Raw genomic sequence first — 13,616 nt, 5'->3', positions numbered from 1 at the left:
TTGTTTCGGAATCCGACATTTGTATGGTGAAACAATGACATGTTGATCAATTGGATTGAATTTGGTCATAAGGAATTTTGACGGCATGAAAGGGTTGCACAAATGTTGTGTCATTAAAATTAGGATTTGCAAAACGTATCAAGTGTTGATGCGAAAAGTAGATGATAAATATATTTAATTTTGAAATCGTTTCAAAATTCTAGAAATATCTTTTAAAATTGTTTTAAAAGATAATATCATCAATTTTGGAAATATTTTATTCAAAAGGGTTTTGATTAAATAATTTTCCATATTTGACAAATATATTTAATTATGAAATCGTTTCAAATCTCTAGAAATATCTTTTAAAATTGTTTTAAAAGATAATATTGCCAATTTTGGAAATATTTTATTCAAAAAGGTTTTGATTAAATAATTTTCCATATTTGGAGAATTGTCAAAAGATTTAATTCTACTTTAAAATAATGTTATTTATTTTAGCAAATTTTGATTCGAAATATTTAATTGTGAATTAAATATTTGAATCAAACTTACCTGATTTGATCAATCGCCGGATTTAATTAATTATGAGACTTTAATAATAATAAAGTTTGTTTGTTATTATTATATTTGATGATCGGTTATGGCCTTAGTTTATTTATTTTATTGCATTTGGTTTTTAAATACGGCCTGCGTGTCGTGCCTTATCTCTATTCTCTATATTCTCTTCTCATCCACTCCCTCGTATGTAAAACGAGTATTCTTTTATATTATTATGTAATATTATGAAGAAGAAGAACAATGGAGGTCAACCTTGGAGATCATGCTTGGAGAAGTATAGATCGTTTTAGGTTAGATTAGGTTCTCTCATTGGCTTGGGAGAACAAATGCGCTATGGGCCATAACTGTTTCATTTTATTATATTATGTATGTTGATGCATGTTATGAATGGAGTGACGTCATTGTATGTAAGCCGTGGTAAGGTGAGATCAAATTAATTATAAAAGCCCTCAAAGGAATTAATATTAAGTTTTATTGCTTTCCAACGAATAGCGCCCTTCAAGATCAATATCGATCAATGTAGGTTTTGCCAACGCGAAGTGCATTGTCAATATTGATAAGTTGCGGTGAGGTAATTTATTTATCCGATCGCTATTTAATGGGTCTAACTTAACTAAAGAAAATATAATAAGATTATATGACTTTAGAAGCAAGTATTGGGTCATTCCATGTGATGGATTAGAATAAGTGTTATTCACCCAATAGAAAGGATATGAGAGTTGTATGAGATACAATTGGAAAGGAGTTTCCTACCTAAATAACTAAGTTTTGTGTAATCAGCCCAACGCTGACTTAAAACGAAGTGAAATATGGATCTCATTCTCACTAGAAAATCTTCCAACGGGATTTTCCGAATCAAATGTCGAGGGTCATTTGTTTTGAGTAAAATAGTGAGAGAGCGTATTTAATTAAAGACCAAATTAAATATGATTTAGTCATAATATCTTACATATCTTTGTAATTAGAATTTCGAAATACAATACATATTAAGTTGTCCTTATGAAGGACAAGATTTTCAGAAAGGAGTTTCTGTATTGGTACAAATTGAGAATTGTTCTCAAATGCGAGAAAACTATAAGTCTTGAACTATAAACTGTGAACAACCTACCATAACTAGATTGAAAAGGGATACTTGTTAGAAGCATCAAGTTGACGTCTAGATATAGAATATATAATAAATGATGTGATCATTTAATCTCAAGTAAGATCCTTTTGAAAGAACTTTAGTGTATGATAAATTTCTCAATGGATCAAAAGTTGGTCATAGGATCAATCTAACAAATTATAATGGAATAGATATAGACAAAATTGTTTTGAATATCTACCGGAATTTGTTGAGTTGAATGAGAATTAATTTGCACTATCAAAGATTTGAGATATAATATAAATAAGATTTATATTCCTCTTATTTGAATAGTACAAAATGGTTGTCAAAGTAGAACGGCTATGGTTAGACCATTAAATAAAAATGACGTAAATAGTTCTTGGAAGAGTCAAACCAAAAGTATGAAGTGAGACTTCAATAATGCACATATTGTTATAGAAAGTCAAAATTTCTATTTCTACATCAAAAGTATATGATACAAGATGTTGAATCTCAATTTTTCGAAAATAGAGATGCTTAAAGAATTAGAACATTGGCTATAATTTTAAGTCAACCCATATCTAGAATGAAAATTGTTTCATTGATAATGAGAGCTTATGCAATGACTTAAAATCGAGTTTGAAATGGAACACAATAATTGTTATTGAATTCCATCTAGTAATAGAAGTAGCAATTGTATATCTTGTATTGACAATATATGAATTGTAGCCTTAAATGATAAGACAAGTAATGGTCCTATCATTTAAGCAAAGTTTTCTATACTATTACTCCAAGTCAAGTAATGGACTAGGGTTCCATGGTCTTGATAGGGTTATCTATAACAATCGTGATAAGAGCCAAATATGATTTGGACCTTAAATATATCAAGAGCATTGTTGTTTAGTACAAATATTCGATGTGTCAATAACATAACGCATGACCTATTTGAACAATATACATAAGATGTATGTCGACCACTAAACATATTTTGTATATTGAGTTTATTTTACTTCATTAACATTGATGATTAAAATCATTAGATGTTGGTAGGTGTATGACACCAATTAGAAATCTTTGAATTTGTCAAAGAAATTCAACAATGAAGAAAATAGAACTCGACAAAAGTATTTAAGTTATATGAATGAGTCATATCAGTAAATACTTAATTAAAAGACTATAATAACTATTTTATCACATCATGTTTGACATGATTTAAGGATAGTTTAATTATATATTGACTCTTTCTATAAATCTCTTTACTTATAATTAATCTTCACCCACAATTAGTTCCCTTTTAAAATGATCATAAAGACACCATATGCGATATGGAGGTAAGAGTACCAAGTTTGTCTTTATGAGAATTTTGGATTAAAATTTATTAGATAAATCTAATTCCAAATGAATGAATGAATAAGTAGAAATATCCTAAAGAAAGGGATATTGGTCCTATATCACTCTTAAGGACAAAAGGTTGTTTTGTTGCTAGGTTTGAAACATTCCTCTAGTGGGAGTGTGTCTCTAAAAGAGACAGTGGGAGTGATATAGAACTTGAATAAATTCAAGTACCACAAAACATATTTATTTAAAAGGGAATGCAAACCGGTTCCTCAAGGTTGTTGAAGAACCATTGTTTTAAAGTTGCACAAATCCAAGATAAGTCTAACATATCACATATGGCTACAAGGTATGGTTTTATCATGACTCAGCAATGTGATATGATTCTCATGGAAGATGAGTCTTTGACTTTCTAAAAGGTCGTAAGACGATCTAGATTATGAGAAGTGGCTAAATGCCATGAAATCTCATACAGAATCCATATACACTAACCTTATGTAGATAATGGTTATGTCTTCAAGATGAGTAAGACTCATACGATGAAAGTGAGTATTCTTTTTGAACACTGATATGGATGGTATTAAGAATACCTTATAATATTTGATTGCTTCTGCTAAATGTTGTACTACATGTTTTGGTAGATGGATAACAAAGTTGCATTCCTTAATTGGAATGACCTCATATATATGCGTTGGACATATACGTAAGGGTTTTGTTGATCCAAATGATGCTAGAAAGGTATATAACTTGTAGCTATCTAATTTTGATTAGATAGAGTTCTCAGAAAATTAAATTATTGTTTGTTCCTTTTATGAAGTTTTATGAAAACAAATTAACAAGGACAAACCTATCTAACTTTGATTAGATCGAATAAATTTGAATATTTGTTCCTTTTGAAAGTTTTGTGAAAACAAATGAAGGACAAATATAAATCTTGTGCATACAAAGTTTTAGTGGGAGTGATAATATCTGATATCATATTAATCATCAAGACATTTTTCTTATACATGTGAGACATGACTAAGAAAATAACTCTTGATGAAACACTTAGGCAAGAATTCCTAAAGAGTTAGGAATAACCTATGTACCAAAATTGAAATTAGTGTTTGACACTAACTTACCTTCAAGAATATCCCTAAGGACCTTAAAGGAACTAAGGCCTATTTCTTGAAATAGATAGGTATGGGAAGGATCATTATAAGGAAGTTATAATGAAGGAAGTTTCCATACCAATGTATTGTATATCATGGCTGAATACAAGCATTGAAAGCTATAAGATAAGCTTCGTAATATGTTTGTTTCAGTTAAATAAGTTGAGTATTTAAGATTGGATCGTTTGGCTCATGATTGAGCTAAAGATATGTTTCCGGTGTTACAAGTCACATTAATCACATTAGTGATGGTAATAGTTTAATCTTGCAAGAACACTTGAAAATAGATCTCACCGACGATTCATGAATATACTTAGACACTTATATATTTCGATAGAGATCGAAATAGAACGTTGGAAGATACGTAAGATACCAACATAGGAAATAGTTCCTTATCCACTAACAAAGCCTCTTGCGCAGTTGAAGCGTGATGGGCATACTAAGTCTATAGGTATTAAGAGAAACCTAGATTGGCTTTAGTGCTAGTGGGAGATTGTTGGAGTAAGCCCTAAGAGCCAATCTATTTTCATAGTATTTGCTTTAGGAGTTTGAATATAAATATGGCATTTCTTTATTATATTTGTAAGGTTGCAAAATAATGAAGTCCCTAGAATAGAAAGTCCGTTTAATAATTAAGTGTGACTTAATCATGAGATAATATTAAACATAAGGACACTATTCTTAAAGTATCCGTAGTCGAGCTTTAAGGTAAAGGGGATAACCTTAAAGCATAAAGACTATTATGAAGATAGACTGATGATCACATCTCATGGATCATGGGATAAGGAGTTATCAAGTCTTGACGTAGGTATAAATATTAGGAGTAATATTTATACTGGATTGACCCGCTATGAGAGTACTACATGCAAAGTTATGCAAAGTGTCATAAGTTACTCTCATGGTGATAATGGTGTAAACCGCCCTTAGACCTGAAACCACTTTGTACCCTAGATGTGGAGTCAAGTACTTTGTTGCTGATCTAACGTTATCCGTAACAGGATAACCATAAAGGCAGTTGATGGGTACTTCACAAAGCATGCTGAGGGACAGTAGTGACCTAGATGGAATTTGCCAATCCTGCATAACAGGATAAATGTCATGGGCCCAATATTGAACTGGACAAAGATGACACCAAGTATGTTTTGTGTTCAATATAGACATAAAGGGCAAAGGGGTAATTATACACACTGATATTATCACAAGAGGTTATGTTTAGATCACATGTTAATTTCTCGTAACTTGAGTAGCAGTGATGTGTTGCTAGATACCGCTCACTGTTTATTGTAATAAATAGTGATTTATTATAATTGTCAATGTTACGGAAACCTACAGGGTCACACACATAAGAACAATCTAGTGAGATTGGAACACCGTAAGGTACGGTGCACCTTGGAGAAATAAGGAAATATGATAAGGGTATTATGGTAATTAAAATGAGCATTACATCATATGGTATGATGTAGCAAGAAGGGGGTGCAAATATGTACTAGACATATTTACATGAGAATGGCGCCCACTATAGCCCATTTAGTTAAAAGGGCTTTAGTGTAATTTTGCCATGGCAAGTGGTTCTATAAATAGAACCCTTGTGGTAAGGAGAAATAGTTACACACTTTTGTTACTCATTCTCATGAGCCTTTGTTCTCTCCTCTCTTGAGAAACCCTAATCACCTTTCTAGAGTTTTTGTGAAAAACCCTAATCCTTACTTTGTGCCTCCTTTCTCCTAACCCTTCAAACCATTGGAGCTAGCACTCCATTGAAGGTTGTTGTTCGTGTGGACTGGCTAGAGGCGTTATACCTTTAACGCTTGTGATCAAATTCGTTGGTGACTTGGTGGTGACCTTGTTCGTGACGGTTCGAGGTTCTTGTTCGTGATTCGAAGTGTTCGATAGCCGTTCGTGATTTAAAGGGAGTTTTCGAACCAAAAGGTAAAACTCTAAACACAATTCATGACCATTCGTAAGGATCACAAAAGGAAAATTTTAAAATTCCGCTGCTTTTATCGTATCAATTTTCCTTCAGATATATCTTTGAGCCATGCAAAAATTGAAGAACCACAATTGAGAATCTCTTAATATACAAATCCATGCAACATAGAAGCACTTGAATATTAGCTATTAAGGTAGATTTTAATCATTATCAACGCTTCTTGCAAAATAAAACTCATATATCTTTTTGGAAGTCACATATTAAGTTGGACCCTAATCATTATCAAAGTTTTTTTTTCTTTTACAAGAATTCTCTTTGCAAGCTAGATATGATGACAACTTAGATCTTTTGGCAACAATAGAAATGGATGATATCCCTTAAGTCAGGTAAAAAATGAAACATCATAATTGAGAATCTCTCAATATACAAATTTATATATAAGCACCTGAATATTAACTATTAAGGTTTCTTGCAAAACAAAACTCAAACTACATTTTTTTAGAACTCACCTATTAAAATGTATGAAATTTTCAAGCACTTTTTATGTAATTTTTATATTGCAACTAACTATTTTTTATGGTTCAATACAAATATAATATTAAAAAATTCAATACTACAATAATTAGCATGGGTCAAAGTCTAGTAAGTACTTATTGTTACTTAGTGAGATCCCTAGTTAAATATAATGTGAGTATGAAAGAGAAAGTTGTCAAAAATTAGTTGTTCAAATAACATTTCTCCATTAAATATGGTCTTCCGTCTTGCTTGATTTCCAAACAATGTGGAATTTCTTAGTATACCAAAACAACTTTAACGGTAAAGACCCATCGACAGCCCACTGTAGATTTTCCAGTAGGATGAGGAACAAGAGTCCATGTACTATTGGATTCCAAAGCTGTCATCTCATCAATCATTGCCTGTCTCCACCCTGGATGAGATAGTGCTTCCTGAACATTCTTAGGAATGGTAATAGAAGATAATGCAGAAACAAAGGCAGAATGACAAGAAGATAACCTGTGGTAACTCACAAAATTATAAACAGGGTATGGATTACGAGTGGACCGGTTACCTTTGCGAATTGTAATCGGTTGGTCAGCGGAAGTGTCAGGTGGGACCGTAGTAGGAGAAGAGATTGGTGCAGGAACTGAGTCTTGAGGCTCAGGTGGAAGAGCAACATTTGGAGCGTTGTGACGATGACGCTCATAAGTAATACCATACTTACGATCAACATGTGAGGGAGACTCTTGTTCTGAAACCTGAGGAACATCAAGAACAGGAATGGGTAATACCGGAGGTGGTATTAATTCTGAATTAGTTGGTGACACAAAGAACATTGTATCCTCAAAGAATGTGACATCTGCGGACACATAGAAACGATGTGTACTAGGACAATAACACCGATATCCCTTTTGAACTCGAGAATACCCAAGAAAGACACATTTGACCGCCCGAGCAGACAACTTATCACGTCCAGGAGTAAGTGTTGGTGTAAGCCCTAGAGGCCAATTATTTATAATTGCATGATACTTGTATTGGATAATTTACTTATTAAATAAAGGCTTTTCTTTATTATGTTTATGTGTTAAATAATAGAGTCCCTAGAATAGTAAGTTCATTGAATGGAACGTTAAGTGTGACTTAATCGTGAGAATCCATTACACATGAGAACACTATTCTTAAAACATCCGTAGTCGAGCTTTAATGTGAATTGGGATAACATCAAAACGTAGAGACTATTATGTTGGTAGACTGATGATCACATCTCACGGATCATAGATAAAGAGTTATCAAGTCTTCACATAGATATAAATATTAAGAGTAATATTTATATCGGATTGACCCACCATGAGAATACTACATAGTATGTTATGAAATGTCATAAGATATTCTCATAGTGATAAGTGGTGTATTCCACCCTTCGACCTGAAACCACTATGTTCCCTAGGTGTAGGAGTGTAGTATTTTGTCGCCATTCAAAGTTATCCGTAACAGGATGACTATAAGGTTGGTTGATGGGTATTCCACGAATCATGCTGAGGGACATGAGTGACCTAGATGGAATTTACCCCTCCTACATAACGGGAGATATGTCTATGGGCCCAATATTGAACTTAACAAGGGTGACGTACTATGCCTTGTGTTCAATATAGACATAAGGGTAAAAGGGTAATTATACACACGAGTTTTATCACGAAAGGTTTGTCAGATCACGTGACATTCTTGTGACTTGGGTAGCAGTGATGTGTTGCTAGATACCGCTCACTGTTTATAATATTGAGATTAATATTATTGCCAACGTCATAGGAACCTACAGGGTCACACACATAAGGACAGTTAATGACGGGAGAAATAAGTATGACTTATTAGTGGGGTGCGATTAGTTACAGTAGGTTATTGGGCTTATGAAGTCCAATAACCACTTTGGCCTGAAGACAACATAATAAGCTCTATAAATAGAGCCTTATGTAATTCAGTCAAGTGTTACACACATAATCTGAGTTTTAGAGTAATCCTAGAATTCTCTAAACCCTAACCGCACTAAATCTCCCTCTACCGTCGTCTTGAAGCTAGCACTAAGAGGTGAACGGAAACTGTTCGTGTGGACCGGCTAGAGGTGCTGCGATCGTGCGGTTCTTGTGATCAATTCAGAATCGAGGAATTGTTCTTCAAAGGTAATAATCGAAACCCTGATCATGTCCATTCGCAAGGATCCACCGAAGGAAAATTCTTAAATTTCCGCTGCGTTTTACTCTGTTTTAAATGCAATTTTCCTTCAGTGGTATCAGAGCCACTTGTGAAACCATGAATCGGTTTGTTGTTTATTACTGTTTTATTAATATGGTTTTGAATCGGTATTAATAATAATAACAAGGATTAATAAAATTTGATTGATCGGTTTTAAAATATATATGTGATATATATTTCTGATACGGCGCATCGGTGTATGTGATACATTGATCGTGTCATTCATTCGAATGTTTAAGTGATTGGCGTTTAATTTGGATGATTGTGAGCGTGAGCTTCGGAACCGTTTATGGTGAAGCATCATATATCCAATCGTTCATCTAGAACTAGCAGTCCTGAAACGTTTTGATGAATGGCGGTTGTATTAGGGTTTATAACAATACAAGTGTTGTGTTGTTATATATAAACAGAACATATTGTTCATTGAAAGTTTTAAGTGATTGTCGTGAGCATGGATGATTGTGAGCGTGAGCTTCGGAACCGATAACTGGTGAAGCATCATATATCCAATCGTTTATGGTGAACAAAATCCTGAAACGTTTTGATGAATGATTACTGTATTAATTTTGTAAAAGCAGAGTACGGCTAGGGTTTATACCTGAAGCATCAAGTGTTGGTGCGATTAGGATTCAATGATGAAGTGTTCATCGAAATTTAGCTTCCGGGATTTAAATACGGCCTGCGTGTCGTGCCTTTCTTATATTTTCTTGATGTAATTTCTTTTCTCATCTCACTCCCTCGTATGAACACGAGTTTCTTGTAGTGATGTAATATAAGATTAGCAAATAGGACAGGAAGGACAGCAATGAAGATCTATCTTGGAGAAGTATAGGTTTTTGTTAAATATAGCATAGGTTCTCTCATTGGCTTGAGGGAACAATCACGCTAGGGGCCATAACCATATCATTTTATAATATTATGTATGTTGATGCATGTTATGTATGGAGTGACGTCATTGTATGTAAGCCGTGGTAAGGTGAGATCAAATTAATTATAAAAGCCCTCAAAGGAATTAATATTAAGTTTTATTGCTTTCCAACGAATAGCGCCCTTCAAGATCAATATCGACAAATGTAGGTTTTGCCAACGCGAAGTGCATTGTCAATATTGATAAGTTGCGGTGAGGTAATTTATTTATCCGATCGCTATTTAATGGGTCTAACTTAACTAAAGAGAATATAATAAGATTATATAACTTTAGAAGCAAGTATTGGGTTATTCCATGTGATGGATTAGAATAAGTGTTATTCGCCCAATAGAAAGGATATGAGAGTTGTATGAGATACAATTGGAAAGGAGTTTCCTACCTAAATAACTAAGTTTTGTGTAATCAGCCCAACGCTGACTTAAAACGAAGTGAAATATGGATCTCATTCTCACTAGAAAATCTTCCAACGGGATTTTCCGAATCAAATGCCGAGGGTCATTTGTTTTGAGTAAAATAGTGGGAGCACATGTTTAATTAAAGGCCTAATTAAATGTGTATTAAAATTGTTCAAATACTTATATTTTCACTTTTACAATTGTAGATCACCATGTCAAACACCAATACTTCGAACAACATTTTGCGAAGCATTCTTGACAAAGAGAAATTGTCTGGGACAAATTTTCTTGATTGGCATCGTAACTTGAGGATAGTCCTCATGCACGAGAAAAAGCTGTATGCTATTGAGGAACCCCAACCTAACCCTGAGGATGAACCTGCGGCTAATGCCCCTAAGGCTCAAAGGGATGCTTATCAGAAGCGTCTTGATGATGCCATGGATGCAAAGTGCCTAATGCTGGCTACCATGACCTCTGAGCTTCAGAAGCAACATGAGGACATGAATGCGTTCGATATGATCGAACACTTGAAGACGCTCTACCAAGAGCAAGCCAGGATTGAAAGGTTTGAGGTTTCCAAAGCCCTGTTTTCAGCTAAGCTATCTGAGGGATCTCTAGTAAGTCCACATGTGCTCAAGATGATTGGGTACGTGGGGAACTTAGAAAAATTGGGATTTCCACTTGGAAATGAGCTTGCAACTGATCTGATCCTGCAATCGTTGCCGGAGAGTTTTAATCAGTTTGTTCTGAACTTCACCATGTCGGACATGGAAAAGACTTTGCCACAACTGCTGGGCATGTTGAGGCAGGCTGAGCAGAACATGAAAACAAAAGGGAAATCCAACCATGTTCTTATGATTGGCAATGGAAACAAAGGGAAGGGCAACAAAGGGAAGGGAGGTAAAGGGAAGGGCAAGGAAGTTGCCAAACCCAAACCTACCCCTAAAGCTTTGAAGCCCACTGGGGGAGTTGCAAAGGAGGGTAGGTGCTTCCACTGTAACAAGACTGGACATTGGAAGAGGAACTGCCCAAAATACCTGGAAGATAAAAAGAATGGAGTAGAGAGCTCCAATTCAGCAGGTATCTTTGTTATTGAAATTAATTTATCTACTTCTTCTACATGGGTATTAGATACCGGATGTGGTTCTCACATTTGTACTAATGTGCAGGGGCTGCAAAGGAGTAGAGGATTGGCTAAAGGTGAAGTCGACCTACGAGTGGGAAATGGAGCAAGAGTTGCCGCATTAGCTGTAGGAGTTTTTAATTTGACTTTACCTTCTGGTTTAATAATACAGTTAGAGAACTGCTTTTATGTACCTGCCATTAGCAGGAATATTATTTCTGTTTCTTGTTTGGATAAACTTGGCTTTTCATTTATAATAAAGAACAATTGTTGCTCCATTTATTTAAATGATATCTTTTATGCCACAGCTCAAATGAGTAATGGATTATATATTCTTGATCTTGAAATGCCAATTTATAACATTGATACGAAAAGGATTAAACCTAATGAGTTAAATCCTACATACCTTTGGCACTGTCGTTTGGGCCATATAAATGAGAAACGCATTTCCAAGCTCCATAAAGATGGGCTCTTGGATTCATTTGATTATGAATCTTTTGAAACATGCAGATCTTGCTTATTGGGAAAAATGACAAAGACCCCATTCACTGGTAAAGGTGAAAGGGCAAATGATCACTTGGCTCTCATACATACTGATGTATGTGGACCATTGAACACACATGCTAGAGGAGGTTTTCAGTACTTCATCACATTCACTGATGACTACAGCAGATATGGGTATGTATACCTAATGAAGCATAAGTCGGAATCCTTTGAAAAGTTCAAAGAATTTAAAAATGAAGTACAAAACCAACTAGGAAAGAAAATCAAAATCCTTCGATCAGATCGAGGAGGTGAGTATTTAAGCCTAGAATTTGATGACTATCTAAAAGAGTGTGGGATCTTATCCCAACTCACTCCTCCTGGAACACCGCAATGGAATGGTGTGTCTGAGAGAAGAAACCGAACCTTGTTGGACATGGTGCGGTCTATGATGAGTCACGCTGATCTTCCAAACTCCTTTTGGGGACATGCTCTATTAACAGCAGCTTATACACTTAACCGTGTTCCTTCTAAAACGGTTGAAAAGACACCATATGAGATATGGAGTGGCAAGAAACCACATATGTCTTACTTAAAGATTTGGGGTTGCGAAGTTTATGTAAAACGTCAAATTTCTACTAAACTTGAACCTAAATCTGACAAGTGCTTCTTTGTGGGATATCCAAAAGAGACAAAAGGATATCACTTCTACAATCCTTCTGAGGGCAAAGTGTTTGTCGCTCGAACAGGAGTATTCCTAGAAAAGGATTTTATTTCCAAAGGAATCAGTGGGAGGAAAGTAGATCTTGAAGAAATTCACGATCCACAAAGTAGTGACACACCAATGGAGGAACAAGAGCAGGATGCACAAGATGTTGTGACAGAGAACCCTGCTCATGTAACACAAGAACCACGTAGGTCCAACAGGATACGTCAAGAACCTGAAAGATATGGATATTTCATATCGGAACAAGGTGATGTATTACTCATGGATCAAGATGAGCCTGTGACTTACCAAGAGGCCATTACTGGTCCTGAATCTGAGAAGTGGCTTGAAGCCATGAAATCTGAAATGGATTCCATGTACACAAATCAAGTTTGGAACTTGGTGGAAGCTCCTGATGGGATTAAACCCATAGGATGCAAGTGGGTCTTCAAGAAGAAGACTGACATGGATGGAAAGGTACAGACCTACAAAGCGCGATTGGTTGCTAAAGGTTTCAAACAAATTCATGGGGTAGACTATGATGAAACTTTTTCACCAGTTGCGATGATCAAATCCATTCGGATCTTACTTGCCATCGCTGCATACTATGATTATGAAATCTGGCAGATGGATGTAAAAACTGCCTTCCTCAATGGGAGTCTCCTTGAGGATGTGTATATGACACAACCTGAAGGCTTTTGCATTCCAGGAGAAGCCAAAAGGATATGCAAATTACAGCGATCAATCTACGGATTGAAGCAAGCTTCCAGAAGTTGGAATCTTCGTTTTGATGAAACTGTAAAACAGTACGGATTCATTCAAAATAAAGATGAGCCTTGTGTTTACAAGAAGGTTAGTGGGAGCATAGTCGCATTCCTAGTATTATATGTAGATGACATATTACTAATAGGAAACGACATCCCTACCTTGCAACAAATTAAAACTTGGTTAGGGAATTGCTTTTCTATGAAAGATCTGGGTGAAGCAGCCTATATATTAGGAATAAGAATCTATAGAGATAGATCACAAAAACTGCTTGGCCTAAGCCAGAGTACATACATAGATAAAGTGTTAAGACGCTTTAATATGCATGATTCCAAGAAAGGATTCATTCCTATGCAACATGGCCTGTGTCTTTCAAAGACACAGTCTCCTTCATCTAAGGAAGAGAGGGACCGCATGAGCAAGATCCCTTA

This window comes from Trifolium pratense, linkage group LG2 (genome assembly GCF_020283565.1).
Source record: "Trifolium pratense cultivar HEN17-A07 linkage group LG2, ARS_RC_1.1, whole genome shotgun sequence".
Classification (NCBI taxonomy): domain Eukaryota; kingdom Viridiplantae; phylum Streptophyta; class Magnoliopsida; order Fabales; family Fabaceae; genus Trifolium; species Trifolium pratense.
Note: the sequence above shows the minus strand (reverse complement) of the source record.